This window comes from Gallus gallus, chromosome 4 (assembly GCF_016699485.2).
Source record: "Gallus gallus isolate bGalGal1 chromosome 4, bGalGal1.mat.broiler.GRCg7b, whole genome shotgun sequence".
NCBI lineage: Eukaryota > Metazoa > Chordata > Aves > Galliformes > Phasianidae > Gallus > Gallus gallus.
Window position 1 is genome coordinate 3,485,252 of NC_052535.1, and position 17,241 is coordinate 3,502,492.

Below are 17,241 nucleotides of genomic sequence, written 5' to 3' on the forward strand. Positions count from 1 at the left end.
CGATGTGCGGTGCTGCTTACTCAGAGCTCTGGCTGCAGCACGAAGCACTGCCTTCACCCACTCAGCACGTGCACAGAGCCTTCTCCTGGCCGGAGAGCCCAGCACGGCTGTCACACATTACATGCAACACGGCCTCGGCCATCTAGTGTGTGCTGCTGCATGTTGGGGGCAGATAGGGACCAGGCAGCACGACTGGACACAGTGCATAAGTTATCAGGGGCACTGGGAGCCAGCACGAGGGAGCTCAGGGCTTCAGCCCCTGCACCCATGCAACACACTCTGCTCTAGGTCTGTCCTTACTGCTTTCTGCTCTTTAAGAGGACAGGGACACGGTGCTCAGTCCAAGCTCCAAGTCTTCTGCCCATCCTTAAGGAGTTGTGGCTTCAAAGGCACCCTCCCAAGAAAGTGAATGTCGAGGGCATTTGGAATATTGTCTATCCACCACCCCCAACTCAAGTGCTTTGTGCCCTTTACAATTTGTCCCTAAGTAACTGGCATCAAAGGCCAGTACTTCACAAGCTTGCTGCGCCCTGTGACTCACGTTGCTGTCTTCAACGCTGCACTATATTTCTCCTTCCAAACAGGTACAGAGCTGTGCTGGAAGAAGCCTGTCCATCTCACTGCTGGAGCAAAATACCCAGCAAACATCAAGTAGCATGGAAAGAGCACGTTCCCGAACACAAATGGAGAACAAAGAAGGCTGTAACAGACAAGTCAGCCTGATCATTAGTGACTGCCATCTCTCCCAGATAGGTGTTCATGCAGCCAAGCTGCCACTCTCTGCAGTTGAAAGACAAGCTCTGTACATACCTTATCTGCAACTCCTTTCTACTGACTAATGAAACGTTAAAGTTATGCTGCCAACTGAGTCAGTGTAAAGCACAACCTTGCCACCTCCCTAGAATATTGACCCTGGCACAGCACATCACATAACTCCTGCTTAACCACGATGCATTTTTGCTTGTAGTGCTGGAGCAGCCCACTTTTCTGAAACAGGTTTTGAGATATTATCTACAAAACACTGCTCCTCACTCATGTGTTCCCATGGAGGGCTGTCAGCCCGCTTACAAGGATCCTAAAAAGCAGGTTAAGAGGACTTAGAGAAGTGAGAGACCATCCCCAGGCCCACACAGATCAACTCTACCTATTTTCCCCAAACCTACTACTCCCCAGGCAAGGGACTCCAGCACATTGCTCTCCTTGCAGCTGTAAAGCTGCTCCTCATTCCCAATTCCAGCTTTTCTCCTCTTGCAAGTGAAGTCCCAAACTTCTTACCTCACCCTAGAGGGCCAGAACAGCAATTATTCCCCTCCTCTCAGGGGAAGTGCTCATCATAAGGACTGCAGTCCCATTTACTCCCTTCCTCAAACCTCTCTGCTCCAGGTGATGCAAACCGTGCTCTTTCAACTCTATGAGCGTGCTTTCAGCCTCTCATTAGGAGCTCCTCCAGCCACCCTGCAGACGTGTGTGCATGCACGGGGTACGGAGCTCCAGCTCAGCCCTTGCCACCATTGTGCAGATAGGAGGATTTTTCCCCACGTTCCCTGCAATTGACGCTGCCATTTATACATCCCTGCACGACATTTTCTTCACCTGTGGCAGCCTAACATTTTTGACTGACGTTCAACAAGCTTCTATCATGCAGCTGATGGCTTTGCTTATAATTCTGTACTGTTTTGATTGAACTTGAAACTTCAACCCCTCAAGATGATTTTTCCAACTCGTTGAGATTATCCACCACTCCATACCCAGTTCCCTAGCGTGCCTGTAGTTCCTCCCAAGCTCAGAGCACCCTACAAGTTTAACAAGCACGCTTGAAAGATGGGACAGAGAGCAATCAGTTAAAAATTCTATTAAAAAGAAGTGACACCCAAACTGAACCATCTTGCCAAGAGCATCCTTCCAGACTGCCACTGAACTCTCTGCAGTCTTCCAAGGAGCCGTGGGCTGTCACACAAGTCTCTCCTATGCTTTTGTTCCCCGCCTTGTTCGGAAACCAATCTGTGCCACATCAAAGACTTGCAGATGAACGCCAGCACTCCTTCCTCCATGCCTCTTTAAAATAATCCATCTCAGAGACTTTCCAGTTCTACTGCTCCCTCTGATCCTCCGGCTGTCATTGCAGGGATGGATGCTGGAGAGCTGGTGATTCGCACCCCTCCTGGGTCAGGGCTCAACCACACACCTCTATGGAATGTCTGGTACAAAGGAGCCAGTGGTCTGACATGACTTGTACTACAGTTCATTAGACAATTGCACCTATAGTTGCTTGTTGTTTCCCACCCCTTCCTTTTCTTTTCCACCTGCTGGTATAACCTTGACATTTTCCAAATGCGGGTATGGCATCCACTTACAGAGAGCCCCAAGACTACCGTCAAAGATGTGGATCTCTGCTGTGAACAGAACATAGCTGAAAAAGCACAATACATCTTTTAGTCAGAACTTCCAGATGGCCATCAGCCATGGGAAGGGGAGCAACGTGGATTTCCTAATGCACAGAAGCTTCAAAGCATATGGATTGAAAATGCTGGAGTTGTGCTTGAGCTGGTAACTCCCAGGTACAGAGGATACAGGTCTTGTGAAGTGCATACCCTAGCTACAAAATGAGTGTATCTTGTATAGCTCAGAAGAGTGCTACAAACAGGAGAGCTGATACTGTACATCACCACATCACTCACTTTGGCTTCACAAAGCCAGTGCCAGGGTGCCTAACCACACTGCAGCTGCTGCTCAGAGCTCTGCAGCATTCACCAGCACAGACACTACTCAGATGAAGAGGGCCGTGGTTTCTGCTGGGTCCCAGAGGACCGGCCAGGCCTGCCCCCAGCCTGGTCTCCCTGCAGAAAGGAATGCTGCCTTTCCTACATGCTGTTTGAAGAGGCATTACCTACAGAGCAGTGAGAGCTCTCAAATTCCCTCATACATCCCCACAGCTGCAGTGGAAAAGCCTGTAGATCTGTCACAAGCTCCCAGAGCTACCAAGACAGCCCAGCCTGTCACTGAAACAGCGATTGAATTTCCATTGGCTTCAATGAACACCAGGTCGAGCCCTTTTAGAGAAAGCCTAGGTTTGATTTTGACTGAAACGAGCCAACCCTGATGCTCTGCACGATTTCAAATGAAAGCAGGGGACACCTGGCAGCTCTGACAAGAGCCGTGGGTCTTTTTGAAGCAAAACCTCAAAGCAAAGCTCAGTTGCATGTGCAAGCAGAAGGGAGCTAGAAGGCCCTCCAGGCAAACCCAGGAGCCACGTAGTGCTGTCCCCAGCGAAATGATGCCAGCCCTGCTCTGCCCGGTTCTCTCCTTACAACTGTGAGCAGAGCTCTGAGGGCCCACCAGGAGGTGAATAGGATTTGGGCTTCATAACAATTCTGATCCTCTATAGTCTTAAAAAAAAAAAAAGAAAAATAATAATAATAAAAAAAGGCCGATCAAGCAAATACAATCACTTCAGCCCAGTGAGGCTCTTCTTGTCCAGTGAATAAGAAAAAATGCAGCAGGAATGGGAAACAGACAGAAATCCCTGGCTCTAGCACATTGGCACCATTCATCAGCCTCCCTGTCTCACCCTTGTGACTGCTCTGCCGGCTTATTTTTGCTTTGCAGAGAGATGGAAGGAAGGCCGGGAGGAACAAAAACATCAGCATCGTTTTCTGCAAGTCCATCCGAGTCCAAACAAAAGCCATCGAGGGGACAGCTCAGGGGACCGACACTGCAGTGCGTTCTCCAGCCTGACACTGGCAAGCAAGCTGCCCCGAGCAGCCTGACACACAACTGAGCTGACGGGGCTGCGGTCAAGCATTTAAGAGTACAGCTGGGCAGGCTCCATCATCAGGCTTTGTGTGGCAAATAGCAGCACTTTGCTCCGACAGGGCACATATTTCCCACCCTGCAGCAGAAACAGCGCAGCAGCTAAACGATTTCACCAGCCCATTTTATTTTTGAAGTGAGGCACGAAGCTTTTTGTGAGCAAAACCATGTTAAGAGCCAAACATTAGAATTAAAACACTGGAAGCAAACGGCTGTATGGTGTGGTCAAATCCTACTGCAACTCTGGCCCTTACAAACAGTGTGCTTGAAACTACAGAGCACCTGAACCTGGGGCTCCTGCAGAGCAGAGGCGTTCTGCTGGGATGCAGACACAAATATCTAGGACTCCTGAACGAACCTGCAGCCTCAAAACGTTTGTCAAGCTTGTTTTTGTTACACAGCTCAAACCAGGACACAAGAGGAAAAAGCAAATACAGCAACATTTCTGCATCGTCGTCCCCTTTTTAGCATCACCTGTACCACTGACAGGTACTCAGAGCTATCACCAGGCTCTCCTCTGAGCCAATGAGCTCTGCAGGCAAACCCAGCTCCATGCAGACAAGCTTGTTAGCATGGAGCCCCTGTATTTCACCCAGTACCATCACCCTGGCAATTTTTTAACAGTTTAATTAGGAACAGAGTGACATGCCTTCACTGCATTCTGTCAGACCCCAAGTAGCCACAGGCACCAGCTGAGCTCCCATTCACCTGGCAATTAGGAAAGCTGAGAGCTGCTGTGAGTGAACTTTACTTCTGCACATTGCTGAATACAGCAATGTTCTGCTGCATTTCCCCAGGACAGCACAAAGAGGTCATGGCTGTCCTGCTTTCACGCAGGATTTTCATTCCAAGCTGTTTGTTATACTGTTCTGAGTTTGTAAGAACTTCAAGTTATTTTGTTGAGGAAAAGCCCTGTAGCTCCTTCATTATATTTTTACATCTTGACAACTCTTTCCAGCTCTGTTCTCCTGCCAAGCTCTCTCCATTCGGGCCAATGGCTTGCTCTGCTATGCTCAATGAAAAACGTGTATTGATTTTATGGTTCTTGGTTTGTGGAACATTTTTGCTCCCTCCAAGCAATGGACAGCGCTTACCAAGTCCAACAAATACATACTGAGAAAGCACAGCACTGGCAAAGTAGATTTTTTATGAACCGCAGAGCCAAAGAGCAGAAAAGCAAGTTTATCAAAGAGATTACTATTTGCATTGCACAGTAAGCTTCATTCCTCAAAAGAGGAATAAAGAGTTTGTTCTGGTTTTCTTTTTAATGCATCCTCCAATCCGTTTTGATTAGGTTACATCGTGTGAGCAGCAGCAATCTGCCCCACCACGCACTCAGAATGAGGCTAACACAGAGCACCATCAGCTCACAGTTCAGACCTGAGCATGCCTAACCTCACCATTCCTAACCTCTTCCAGGTGCTCTTCTGCTACACGCTCAGGAAAGTTGAAAGCATAACGAAGTACACTTGTTTAACAGCACCAAACAGGGCTTTCTCCAGGCAAAACAAGCTTTTACAGACATCCCTTGTCCTGGAACAGTCCAAACAACTGATCAATAGCAATTATGAAAGAAGGCACTTAGCAACCAGTAACGAGAACAAGTTCAGAAGCACATTTAGCCCTAGGATGGCTGCATGCATTTAGTGCAGGGCACAAAGCAGGTGACATCCTGCAGTGTTCCTGTTTCTAGGGGCAAACGTTTCTGTGCGGGGTTTATTCATAACCAAAGAAATCAACTCTACCTACAAGATGGCATTCCACTGATTGACGAAAGCTATGCCAGTCTCTCAGATAACACAACTACAGCATTAAAAACAACCTCCCCCACACCCACACAAACCCCCAAATCCTTCTAATACGTCTCCCACCTTTTGTCTCCTGCTCTGTCACTCCAGATTGCTGCTAAACCAGGGCAGCTTTTGAAAATACCAGGTGTAGTTTCTCCTGTGCCTTAAACCACTTTTTCGTTGCAAATCCCATAATCCAATTCTACAACTTTCACTGGCTGATTGAATCCGTCAAGGTCATACGGAAAGTTGATGCTTCTGACCTTCCTTTACCTACAGCGTCTGTTAAATATTACAATTGAAGCAGTCAAACCACACGTAGACAGGACCAAGCAAAGTACATTAAAGCCCAGGAGAATAAATGTTAAAGCACTGTGCTCATGAATACAAATAGGGGCTGTGTGACCACCCCCGGCTGCCTCACTCCTGGCGTTTGCACAAGGGGAAAAGACAAACAGAGGAGCACAGAGACTGACAGCTGCATGGCCAAAGCCCAATGCTTTCTCCTGTCTATGGAGGGCAAAGCGATGCTCAGAAATGCTTAGATGTTTAAAAAATGAAACTAAGAAAACAAAACAAAGCAAAGAGTTTGTTCGCAAGAACTTGGCAGAAAACAAACTCACCATCTGAGTACCAGCCCAATTTTCGCTCGTGTTGTTGCAAGCAAAAGCGTAGTGGGCATAAACAGATTCCTGGTTTAAAAAAATAAATATATATATATAATGAAAAAAATTAATTCCATCTGGGCTGACAATTCACAGGGAGAATCCTCAGCATGGAGAAACAGCTCAGCAGGATGGGCTCAGCCTCAGCTGAAGAGGGGCTGCCAGGGGATGCCCGCTGCATAGGGTGGCTGCAGGGGAGCGGATAGACAGGGCAGAAGGCTGTGGCCCTTCTGGGTTATCAGGGCCTTTGGTTAAAGCAAACAAACCAATAAATAAAAAGCATGCCAAATGTCCGATTTCACACCCACGACGCAACAAAACCTGCTGCTGGCCATGGGACTGAAGGCACTGCTACCAAAACGCACCTTTGGGAGAGCTCCTCCAGCCTGCTCAGCTGGGCAGGCAAGGACCGCGCTGCCCTCCCCTACCCAGGAGGCAGCAAGGCTTGAAAGGGAAGGAAGAGGGAAAAAAAGAAAAACAACAAAGGGAAGGAAAAAATACAACCTGCCTTGCCCCAGGCAAATATTTCACCTTGGCTAGCTTTTGGAGATTGACTTTAGTATGTTCTTTATTCTTTATTACAGCCAGTAACATATGCACATTTAAGTCGCAAGGGATTTTTCTCTTAAGGAAACCCCTTCAGATGTGCTCTTTAAGAAGTGCCTAGCACTAGAAAGCAGATATGTAACGAATCTCTGCTCAAATCTCAAGCGAAAGGAAGGGAAAGGCAGTGTAAATATTTGCTAAGAGTCCAGGGCAGGGCCCACAGCAGCAGTGGAGCACAGAGGCTGCAGCAACAGCAGGACAGGTCTTTCACAGGCACCAGTTTGCCAATAAAGGTTAGGAGCAAAGGGCTCACAATGGCAAAGACAACGCCAGGCCATTTCTGCAGGCAAAGAAAGAATTTAGCAACACCACACTGCAAACTATGGGACATATTTAAGTGCAGGACACGTGTGCTAGTCACAAGCACCACCCAGGCAGGCAGTCATAAGGGACAGCGTGCCAAATTCGGTGCCAACATCTGAAAACTTGTTAATTTATGATGAATTTATTAGAACAGCCTCAGCCAGAAAAGAAAACCACATCTTAATGATCTGTCCTAATTACAGCACTCCTCCCAGACTCTCGTTCCGCCCCAGCCCGTTATCCAGAGCCTGATGAGGGTCTGTGCAGATCTGCACCCCCCACCTTGCTCAGGCAAAGCAGATCCGTGCTCTGCTTCCCCACTGAGCACCTGGCAGACCCTTCCCAGGCAGCACAGAGCAAACAGCAGCCTGCTCCAAGAGCTGTTCTGCTCCACCTGTACTGCACACCGACCCACAGACCCAGAACAGCTCTGGAAATGCACTGCCCAAAGATGGCAAAAATCTAATAACATTTGCCTTCTCCAAGCAGTGCCAGGAATGGGGAAAGACAAATAATGCGTTTGGTAGAAACCACGATTTCAGGCAGTGAAAGGTTAATTCCACGTAGCTGCTAATTAGCTCCGCTCCCCTCCCTGGAAGGAGAGCTGCAGGACAGGACACAGAGGTTGAATCTCATTCTGGAGATGCAGCCACTTTTTTTCTGCAGGATGCAACTTCAGCCTTGCCAAAAATTCTGACCTAAATTCTCCTCTGAGTGGCACTGGTACAAGCCTGGAATAACACTGCTCAGTAACAGAGCACCTAAGAGGGAAATACGCCGCAGATATGTGCATGCGTCTGCCCATTCCAGCAGAACAACAGGAAAGGAACAGATCAGGGCTTTCATTTGGTTTGCTTTGGTATTCGGAGTTTTTGCTTTTGCTAGTTGTTAGACTCGTGTCTTTAGGTTCAGGAACACTAAGAAAAGCCAAGGGAGGTAGAAATAACGAAAGCATCCCCACGCAGACACCTGCTTATTCAGGCTTCAGTCGCTAAAAGCAAACTGCTCACAGGACTGTGGGGTTTTTCTGCCCTTCCCATATTACTGACCTGCTTTCCAAACGCCTGCCCTCAGTTTCCACCCTGAGCCGCTTAGCCCTGTCCCAGTCACCCACACAATGCAGGCTGCCTGATGCTCAGACTTGTGCAGACACGGAGGAATGCAAGGATTTGCCTTCTAATAGAAACCAGCCTTTAAAAGCTATCTTGACAATATGACGCTGGCAGACACCCGACCTCATGCATTCTGCTTCTGCCACCAACAAGAGAGACCTTCAGACACAGCACAATCCTTTCTTAAAAGGGCAGCAAGAAAAAGCCCTTTCAGTGCCCTGATTAGGAACAGCCAGGACGACAGTCAGCTCTGAGGCTTCAACGCAAATGGATGTTTGCAAGATGGGTCCATCCGGGATCTGGCAAGGAGAGATTTTTCTGCGAGGAAGCATGACCTTTCCTGAGGACATCTGCAGCCTCTCTGGCCACGTGGGAGGAGTAGCTGCAAAGAAGCTCCAGTGTCATTAGCGAGTCTGGAATGCAGCACAGCGGGTGCCTACGTCAGCAAACACCCGGCTGGAAAAAACGCTCTCGCTCCTTACACTGATAGATGGGCTTTGATGGAGCCTGGGCAGAAATCCCATGCAAACTTGGGTAAGCTTCTCCGATTGAAAGAATGACCATTAAGGAAGAAAAAAAAAAGTGCTAAAACTTTTCCCCTCTCTTTGGGCTGCTCCTGGCAGGGTTACATTCTAAAAGGATGCTCAAGAACCATTCTCCCAGATTCACCACTATCAAGACACCAGAAATCACCTTCATCGGCGTTTCCACCCTAGCTAATGCAAGCTCTGTTCTGTGTGAGTACTTCTAAAGATTTATACATTATCATACAAAGAAACAAAGCAATAAAAATCCCCTTAATTCAATCTGTGCTACATCACAGGGGAGCTTTGGCTGTAGGAGTACACCCAGCGATGGCACAGCTCAGGGCCCTGCTCCAAGCACCACCCAGAGACAGAACAAGATGCACAAAGTTTTCACTCTAAATACATAAAACTTGATGCAAATCAAAATCCATACAGCTGGGGGAAGCCTTCGTCACCCCGCAGTTCTGCCACGTGAAGAGTCCCCCACCACGTCTCACTGCATGTAGGAAGGTACAGCACAGAGCTGCTTGCTACCATTCTTTGTAAGTCATCTCCTCCAGATTACTGATCCTCCACAACCACGAGGCTGTGAGAGCGCGGGGGAAAGCATCCAGTTCTGATCGTGCAGGGGGACCAACTCGCCTGCATTTTCCATACAAGCAATTGAATTGAGCCTGCAGGTTGCACACACGGGCTCTGCAGGACACCACTTCTGCACTTTTCTTACCCCTCAAAGACTTGCTAACTCAGGCACAATCTGCTCGTCTCCAGCTGAGCCCCTCCTTGCTGGATTGCTGCAGAGCTGTAGCCGCAGTGCTGCCTGAGCTCCTGCCTCCCCGCAGCAGACAGATCTCTCTTCCCATCTCCGCATCACCAGCTGAAAGCAACCCTACCCCTCTATGCCTCTCAGCCCCCAAGGCACTTTTTCCCTGAGCTCTCACGAGCCGTTTGAGTGGGCTCCGGTGACAGCACTGTGACAGGGAACTGGTGGTGAAGCAGTGCTGGTGCTGTGGGATCACCTCCTCCCTCCACCAGCTCATTCTGGCCCGGCTGGCATGCCCATACCCGGCCTCCCCAATCCCACTGGGATGTGTGGGAGCCCTGGGGGGCTGCCCCCCTCCCTGAAGCAGCCCCCGCCTCCCTCCCAGCACACTTCAGCCATCCCTGTCCTATTTCCATCAGCCGTGACAGCTCCCTGGCTCCAAGCACCTCTGAGTCACACTGCCTGCTCGCCTCGCTCCAGCTCCTACACTGAGTGCTACAGGGGCCTTACAGGCAACGCGACCGACACAGCAGGGAACCAAGGTCTGCAGGGAGCTAACCATGATGATCGCTGCTTATCTCCAAGTGTACCAGATGCTCTGAGAAACAGAAGCGACCACAGACGCAACAGAAAGAGAGAGGCAGAAAAGACTTATCAGGCTGCTTTGCCCGGTCCCTGTTGATACCACCGGCAGGGATGGAGGACGTGGGGACCAACAAGCCCAGAGAGAAGGAGGAAGCAGAGCAGAAAGTAGATGGAGAAACAGGGCTTTGGAGCAAGGCTGCAAGTCTCATGACACAGGAGCAAGATTGGGAAGAGCTCCTGCAAAAAGTGCCAGGTGCATTTTTAACACCTGACTCGGGAAGAAGCAACACCGCATCCAAAGATGCCCAACCCAGCAAGGCTCCTGCTTCCTCCTGACTCACTTCTTCAGCCCTACCAGCGCTGGGTACCCGCAGTGCCACACGGAGGGGAAGCCATGACCACGTAGGATCAGGTGGAACTTAATTATAAATACAAAACTGAACGCACGCTCTGATCCTGCAGGAACAGACAGCAGGAGGAAGATGCTGGTCAGCAGTATTGGGCAGTGCAGTCAGGATTACACGCTAAGGATTTGTTTTCAAGCTCTGCTCAGCTGTGACAGGGGCTCTTTAAGGGCCTAATCTCCGTGTGATCGTTCCCAGCAGCAGCCCTACGGATAATGTCTGGAATGAAGCTCTCAAGGCTGTGCTCCCAGGCGTACTGCCTGCAGCTTCCTGCGGCCACACTGCCTTGGCCATCTCTTCCCAATAAAGCAGACACTTCTCCACTTGCTTTCCCCAGTGCCCCTCAATGCAGCAGGGCCACGCAGATCCCAGAGCGCTGCTTTCTCACTTAAAGCAGGAGCAAGCAGACAGATAGAGGTAAAGCATCACCATCTGGTCTAATGGCTTAAACCCCCCACTGCAGCCAGGTGTAGGCACTGATGAGCAGAGCTGTGGACACCACTAATGCAACCCAGATGATCCTCAGGCTCCTGCCTGACCAAACTCAGTGAATACCACTAATGGGTCACCAAAGAACTGGGCAATGCCTCTGGTATCACAGCCTTCCTGTAGGGCTAGCTAACCTGGGCCTGGGCTCCCAATCTTGGGACTGGTACTGCAAGCAGAATTTGTTCTCCACCTCTCAGCGGTGCTCTGTGGACTTAGCCAAGGGTTGGGGCCAACAGCCTCCCTGCAGATGCATCAGGCTGGGCTGGGTGCTTCTCTCTGCTGTGCAGACATATGAACACAGGCAGAAGTAGCTTGTTTTAAACATACGCATTCCACTACTGCAAGAGAAAAGCTCTCCCCTAGCACACAGACTGCCACCTCTCAAACAAGGTCAGGCACCGATCTCCTCCCCCACTGCCAATGACCTTATTAGCACTGATCATGGTTCTAATAATATCCTGCATTGTAAGCAGACCATCTGCTGTAACATTTCACTACAAACTTCAGGAATTGCAAGTGTGCTTGGTTTGAGTACACTCACTTTTCAGCAAGCCAATTTTCCCCCTCAAGAGCACACCTTCCCCACGGCTTCAAGCTAAATGTTGCAGAAAGGCACCTCTAGATCACAGCTTTCCAGCTCAGAGCTCAAGCACACTGCAGGGACCAACGCAGACATGCCACGGTGCCAGCTCCAAGCAGGAGGAAAGATGCAGGCAGAGGTTAAAACCCACCAGCCCAGAATCATAGCCTTAAGCTCTTCTGGTGATGGGGAGGACACCAAAACCTGACATCAGGCCAAACACCGAGCAATGTTCTGAGCCAGATGTCAAGTGCTAAGGCTTTTGAGAGCAGAGATCATCATTCCTATCGCCATGTACTCTCTACTGTGTGGACAGTAACAAGGTTTTACCACATGAACACATTAGGTGTAGTCAAGCAGAGTATTTCTTGCCTTCTATCAAAAGAGAGGAGGCTTTCACAACAGCCAGGTTTGTTTGCAGAAGAATTATCCATGTTTGATAGGTATTCATTCAGAAGGAGCCAGGTTTTGACATGCTTCCTCAGTTAGGCCTTCCTCCTAAGACACACAGCCTTGTTACTACAGTAGCTCAGCTCCAGCCTGTCTTCAAACTCTTCTTTTCTTTGCATTGCTCCCGAGGGGTCCAGAAGTGCAATTAGGCACAGAATGGCACTGCAACACTTTAAAGCAGCCTGAATGCTGGTTTTCCAAATCATCCTTGGCTTTTCCTCTGACCAGAAGGCCATCTTTAGAGATTGCAGGAGAGACCGAATGGGACAGGAAAAGGTCACTGCCTGGTTCTCTGCTGGCTTATGAACAGCAATAAACAACATTAATAAATGTAAGTCTGCTTGCGCGGAGAAGCATTCATCCAAGTGCCTCAAAGCATTTATTTTAATGCCAGCATAACAATATTTACAGGGGCAGATTTTCAAAGAGCTCAGCTCCTCGCTTGGAAATCTAACCGCTTATTTAAATATTCTGTGGGAGATGTCAGACGATGGGCTCTCCAGAAAACCTGGCACATCTTGTTTATATTTGTTTCCTATCTTCCAAGCGGCTCAATTACATAAATGCACGTTACTGCACCCTTTCAGATGGGTGAACCAAGCAGCAGAATGCTATTCTCAGCAAAGGGATTACACCGAGCTGATGCCACTCTGTTGAAGAAATCAGTGGCTCTGTACAAGTTCATGGACTCATTCTCCTTGAAGAGCCTTCCATTCTTTTCCCCCCAGCCAATCTCACCAGGTTAACACAATCAAGAGCGAGGGGCGAGGCAGCTTTGCTGATGCAGCAAGGAGGGAGAAGACTGCTCCAGTGTGGCTCCATGCTCACAAGGCTCCTGCCTCTCTCTGGGGACAGGAACTTGAAGGCTTGGGGCCTTTACTGCAATCCCCGTGTCAGTGGTACGGATCAGAGCTGGAAGATGCAAAGCCTGAGCTCTGGGGAAGGCCCTGTGTGGATCCAGCAATGCCACAGCTTGCAGCACAGCACACGTCGAGGTGTCAGAGCTCACCATACCAACACACCCCACCGTACTCCCTTGGCCAACTCCCGGCTCTGACTCACAGCCACACAAGGGTAAGCTTTAGAGCTGCCAGAGCTTGCCAGCCAGGCTTCTGGCGCACAGGAAACCCCTGGGGCTTGCAGAGCACAGCATTGCATTTGCACTGGGTCACAGGCACCGAGCTTGTACCTGCACATCCAAGCAGACTTGGCAGTACCATGAGCTCCAGGTAGGTGTGCTGAGCATGTGCAAGGAGAGCAGCTCTCCCCAACTGGAAAGCCAGAGGTGACAGACGGAACTGCAGACAACTCTTCCCCCTGGAGAAAGGCAGGGAGGACCGTTTCCCTCTCCCAAAACCTGACTCAACAGCTCACACTTCAGCACAAGTTCTCTGCTTTCCACATTAATTCTAAAGCGCTTCATGCCAGATTTGCTATTTCACAGAACTGGAACCTCAGTCCAGAGGGCTTTGCCCTTGAAAAGGGGAAGTGAGCCCTGGGAGCAGGAGCTGGCATGCCTCGGCCCGTGCAACATTGCAATATGCCCATAAAAGGTTTCAAAATGTATCTGCTTAAGTGGACGCCGTTAACTCAGAAGGGTTCAGAATCACATCCCAAAAGAATTTCTCTCCTGCTTTTTTAGGCAACTGAGCAGCAGTCAGCACTTTACCATCATCTTCCCAACCAGAAAACCAAGGTTACTCTTGGCTGATATTAATAATGTAAACGCTGTTGGCTTTCGCCTTTTGGGATGGCGGTTTGCTCACACCACAGGGACACGAGCAGGGCAATCCCAACTGCAGACAGGCACAGAGGCTCTGCATTGCTGGGGCTGCTGGACAAGGGGGGGAGAGCTTGGCAGGGAGATGCCACTGCTCAATCTGCTCGGCCTGTCTGCCCTCAGAGGCCACCTCCAACGCGTGGTCTCAGGACAGGTTTGTGGCCACCGATCTGCTTTCCAACGTGATCTGTTAGAACACTTCTAAAACACACCAGGGCTGCCCCACACGGACCTGCTCAAATTCAGCCCCTAAGGAACACTGCTCTCCTCCTAGCCTCGATGCAGGGGCAGTAACCCAGGGCAGAGAGGCAAGGGCACAGCTCAGGACAGCAGCCTGCCAGCCATCACAGCGCGGTTCCACAACACACATCAGTCACGTTCCTCCGTCAGAAACAGAGTCCTTCAAGTAGAAGGGACTGCTTTAAGTGAAATACATTAACAACAGTTCTCACAAATAAAGTGCAGTCTAAATAAGTTTCCCCCAACCACTTGCAGCTATTTCACCCAGTAGCTTAAAAAAAAGCATCTAAGATACACCAGAGACACGCAAGCACCCAGACAAGACACTGAACATCAACAACACGTGGCTGCAAATCCATTCCTTGCCATCAAATGCTTTAAGTCACTTACCACCATGCAGGTAAATGACTTAAACTGATGGGAAGTAAAGGCTTCTCTCAAAGGTGACTTGGCTCAACACCATTCATCTGCATTGTTTGCCTTTCCATTACACTGAGCAAAGATACAGTCAGGGTCTCTCCAAAGATATCTCTATGGCTTTCCTTCCTCTCTCCTTCCTCTGTAAGAGCGTAACCATATGCTAAGTTCAGCGGGTGTTTGCAGTTGTTTCCTAGTTTGTAGTTTAAAAAAGATTCGATTGCACACCAGTAACAACCAGATGTAGTTCCATTGAAGTCAGCACAAAACCTGTACAAATTAGCATGACAACTGTACAGAACAGCCTCGGGTACAGCAGGGCCAAACGTGAGCACAGCCAGCCTTCAGGCTGCCGTGCGAGTTGGAAAACTATTACCAGATAATGATAACTTTTAGAAAACATACCATCGAGCACAGCTTGTACATTTAACGACTGGTTTTCTGCCTGTTTACAGATGATTTTATACAGGAATGCTATGAAACACATAGCAGCTTCATGACGTGCTTCACACGTTATCTCCTAAAGTCAAAATTAATTACCCTGACGTGTTCACGGCGCTGCCTTTTTGTCTCTCGAGGTGCTCTTCAGAACTGCTTTGCACGTGAGAACATCCATGCTCCAAGCAAACTGAAACAAAAAGACACCCCCAGAAAGCTGGGCTTGTGCTTTTTGACCACAAGGCCACCGTGCAAACTGTGAGCAGTATGAACGAGAGCCTCTTTCAACACTTGGTACACATCACCTATGTATTTTTATGTAACGCCTCACTATCTACCAACGCTCCTTCTCCCCACTTATTGCTTATTAATCCGTGCTCCTACTGAAGAAAGACGTTTGGTGATTCTCCTTCCCCGACACCTTTACAAACTGGAAGGCCCAAGGAAGGATTTGCTGGCTGGCGAATCAGGAGTCAGGCATGTCATGCTGCGGCTGCCTGATCCCGTCTGAAAGGAAAGGTTAATGAGTTGATGAGCGCTTGCAGACAGCCCACCGCAGGGCCACGAGAGCCTTTGTGAGCAGTGCCACGCGCCAGCAAACTGTGTCCTGACCCCTGCAAAAGGCATCAGCTACCCATGGGATGGGGCGTGCCAAGCCCGGGACAAAAGCTGGGGAATAAACACAATGGCCATCTCAGCTTACAGCCATGACAGTACAGTCTCCTTTGCTCAAATGTTGGTTTCTACTCCATAGCTTCTTCAACAAATGTTCCTCAGTGAAACCCAATAGACTGTACACCACCCAGCAGTGAGCAGCTTGCAGCAGGCAAGGTGTCCCATCTGGAAAAGCAATGAGGATGTTTCAGAGCAATGCCATCAGCTGTTCTCTATCCCAGCTCCCTGCAGGTGAAGGGGACCTGCTGAAGGCCACGGTGCTGAGCAATGGCCACGTGTCCCCATGGCACCTGGCCAGGCCACTGCCCAGGGCACTTCTAGACTGGGGGGTGGCACGGCCACAGCTGGCCTGGGGACCCTGCGCTGCCCTTCACCAAGCAGGGCACACTTGCCCTTCCATTCATACAAATTAATTCAAATAACACAGTTCTTAAAGAATAACGAGGTGGGGAAAGCATGAGTAAAGAGTGAGAGCTCTCTTGGCACCCGATTCAATCCGTGAACAGCTTCTCACAGGAACTATTTTTAAATTTCATATCAATCTGCTTGAGAAAGGTTCCTTCTGTTGCCTACAAATGTGCAAGCTCTCCCTTCGAAGAACCACAGTTCCAGGGCAGCAGTCCTGAACTCGCAACCTAATTGAGACCCAAATATTTGACGACTGAAGCTCTTTACAGCCACACAACACCCACAGAGCACACAGGCAGATCCCCCCTAGCAGCAGTGAAGCCCCTGCATCACCTCAGCAAGATCTCTGTAGCTTCCTGACACGCTTAAAGGTAGCGTATGCTCATGTGAACCAACACACACTGAAGCATTTGACTTCTGGAAGCACAGAAGGAGAATTGCAGCATGAGATTGGGGAAGGAAAAAAAAGGCAGTAAGCATATAGATGCTGTGCGTGACCTGACCAGCGAGGTGAAACCATTGTATGCTGGGTTATCAAAGTTCCTGTATGAACGCATTGTTCAGGCTTAAGAGGTCTGTGAGAAAAAACAAGCAACTGCACTACACAATGGATGCAGATAAGCAACCTCTGAACAAAGCCCTGGGTGACTGCGAGACAACGGGAAAACTTATTAGCTGCGAGCATCCTATATCCTGTCTCCAATAAAGCAACACAGATGTTGTGCTAATGCAGGGTGTGAAAAGATGAAAAGAGCACTGAGCAGCGATGGAGCTCTCACTGGGTAGGAAAGGATCAGCGTTCAGCAGCTGTCAGAGGGGAAGAGGCTAAGCACTGAGACGTCCATAGGATGGGCAAACAAAACCCCCCCGTAACAGGTTAGTGTTAAGGGTGGGGCCTCAGCCCAACGTTGTGCAGAGGGCTGACCCCCCCCACCCCCCGGCATGCAGCAGTATGGTGAAAGACAAAGGTGAACTCAGTGCATCACAGCCACTAGCGGAGAACAGCTGCACACTCAGACAGCTCCACACATGTGCACAGCGCTGCCCTTGCAAACAGTAAGGGAGGCCACTGTTATGACCACAAGTCCCTCGATACTGCTGCAAACAGGGCCTTGCAAGCCCAGCTCCGGCCCCAGAACAGAAGGACTATTGTTTGAATGGTTAGTCACCAGTGCTGTTATCTCCACTGGGAAACGTGT

General features: G+C 49.5%; 1 protein-coding gene across 32 annotated transcripts in view; it reads right to left on the bottom strand.

Moving 5' to 3' along the window:
• MBNL3 (muscleblind like splicing regulator 3) overlaps positions 1-17,241 on the bottom strand; it is a 90,201-nt gene that overhangs the window by 39,026 nt on the left and 33,934 nt on the right. The window contains exon 1 of one of the 32 annotated variants that reach the window (XM_015278256.4): positions 5,682-16,349. The exons of the other annotated variants lie outside the window; for them this stretch is intronic. The gene's annotated coding sequence lies outside the window, so the exon portion shown is untranslated. Of the gene's footprint in view, positions 1-5,681; positions 16,350-17,241 lie in introns of those variants that run through there. 32 annotated transcript variants of the gene reach the window in all.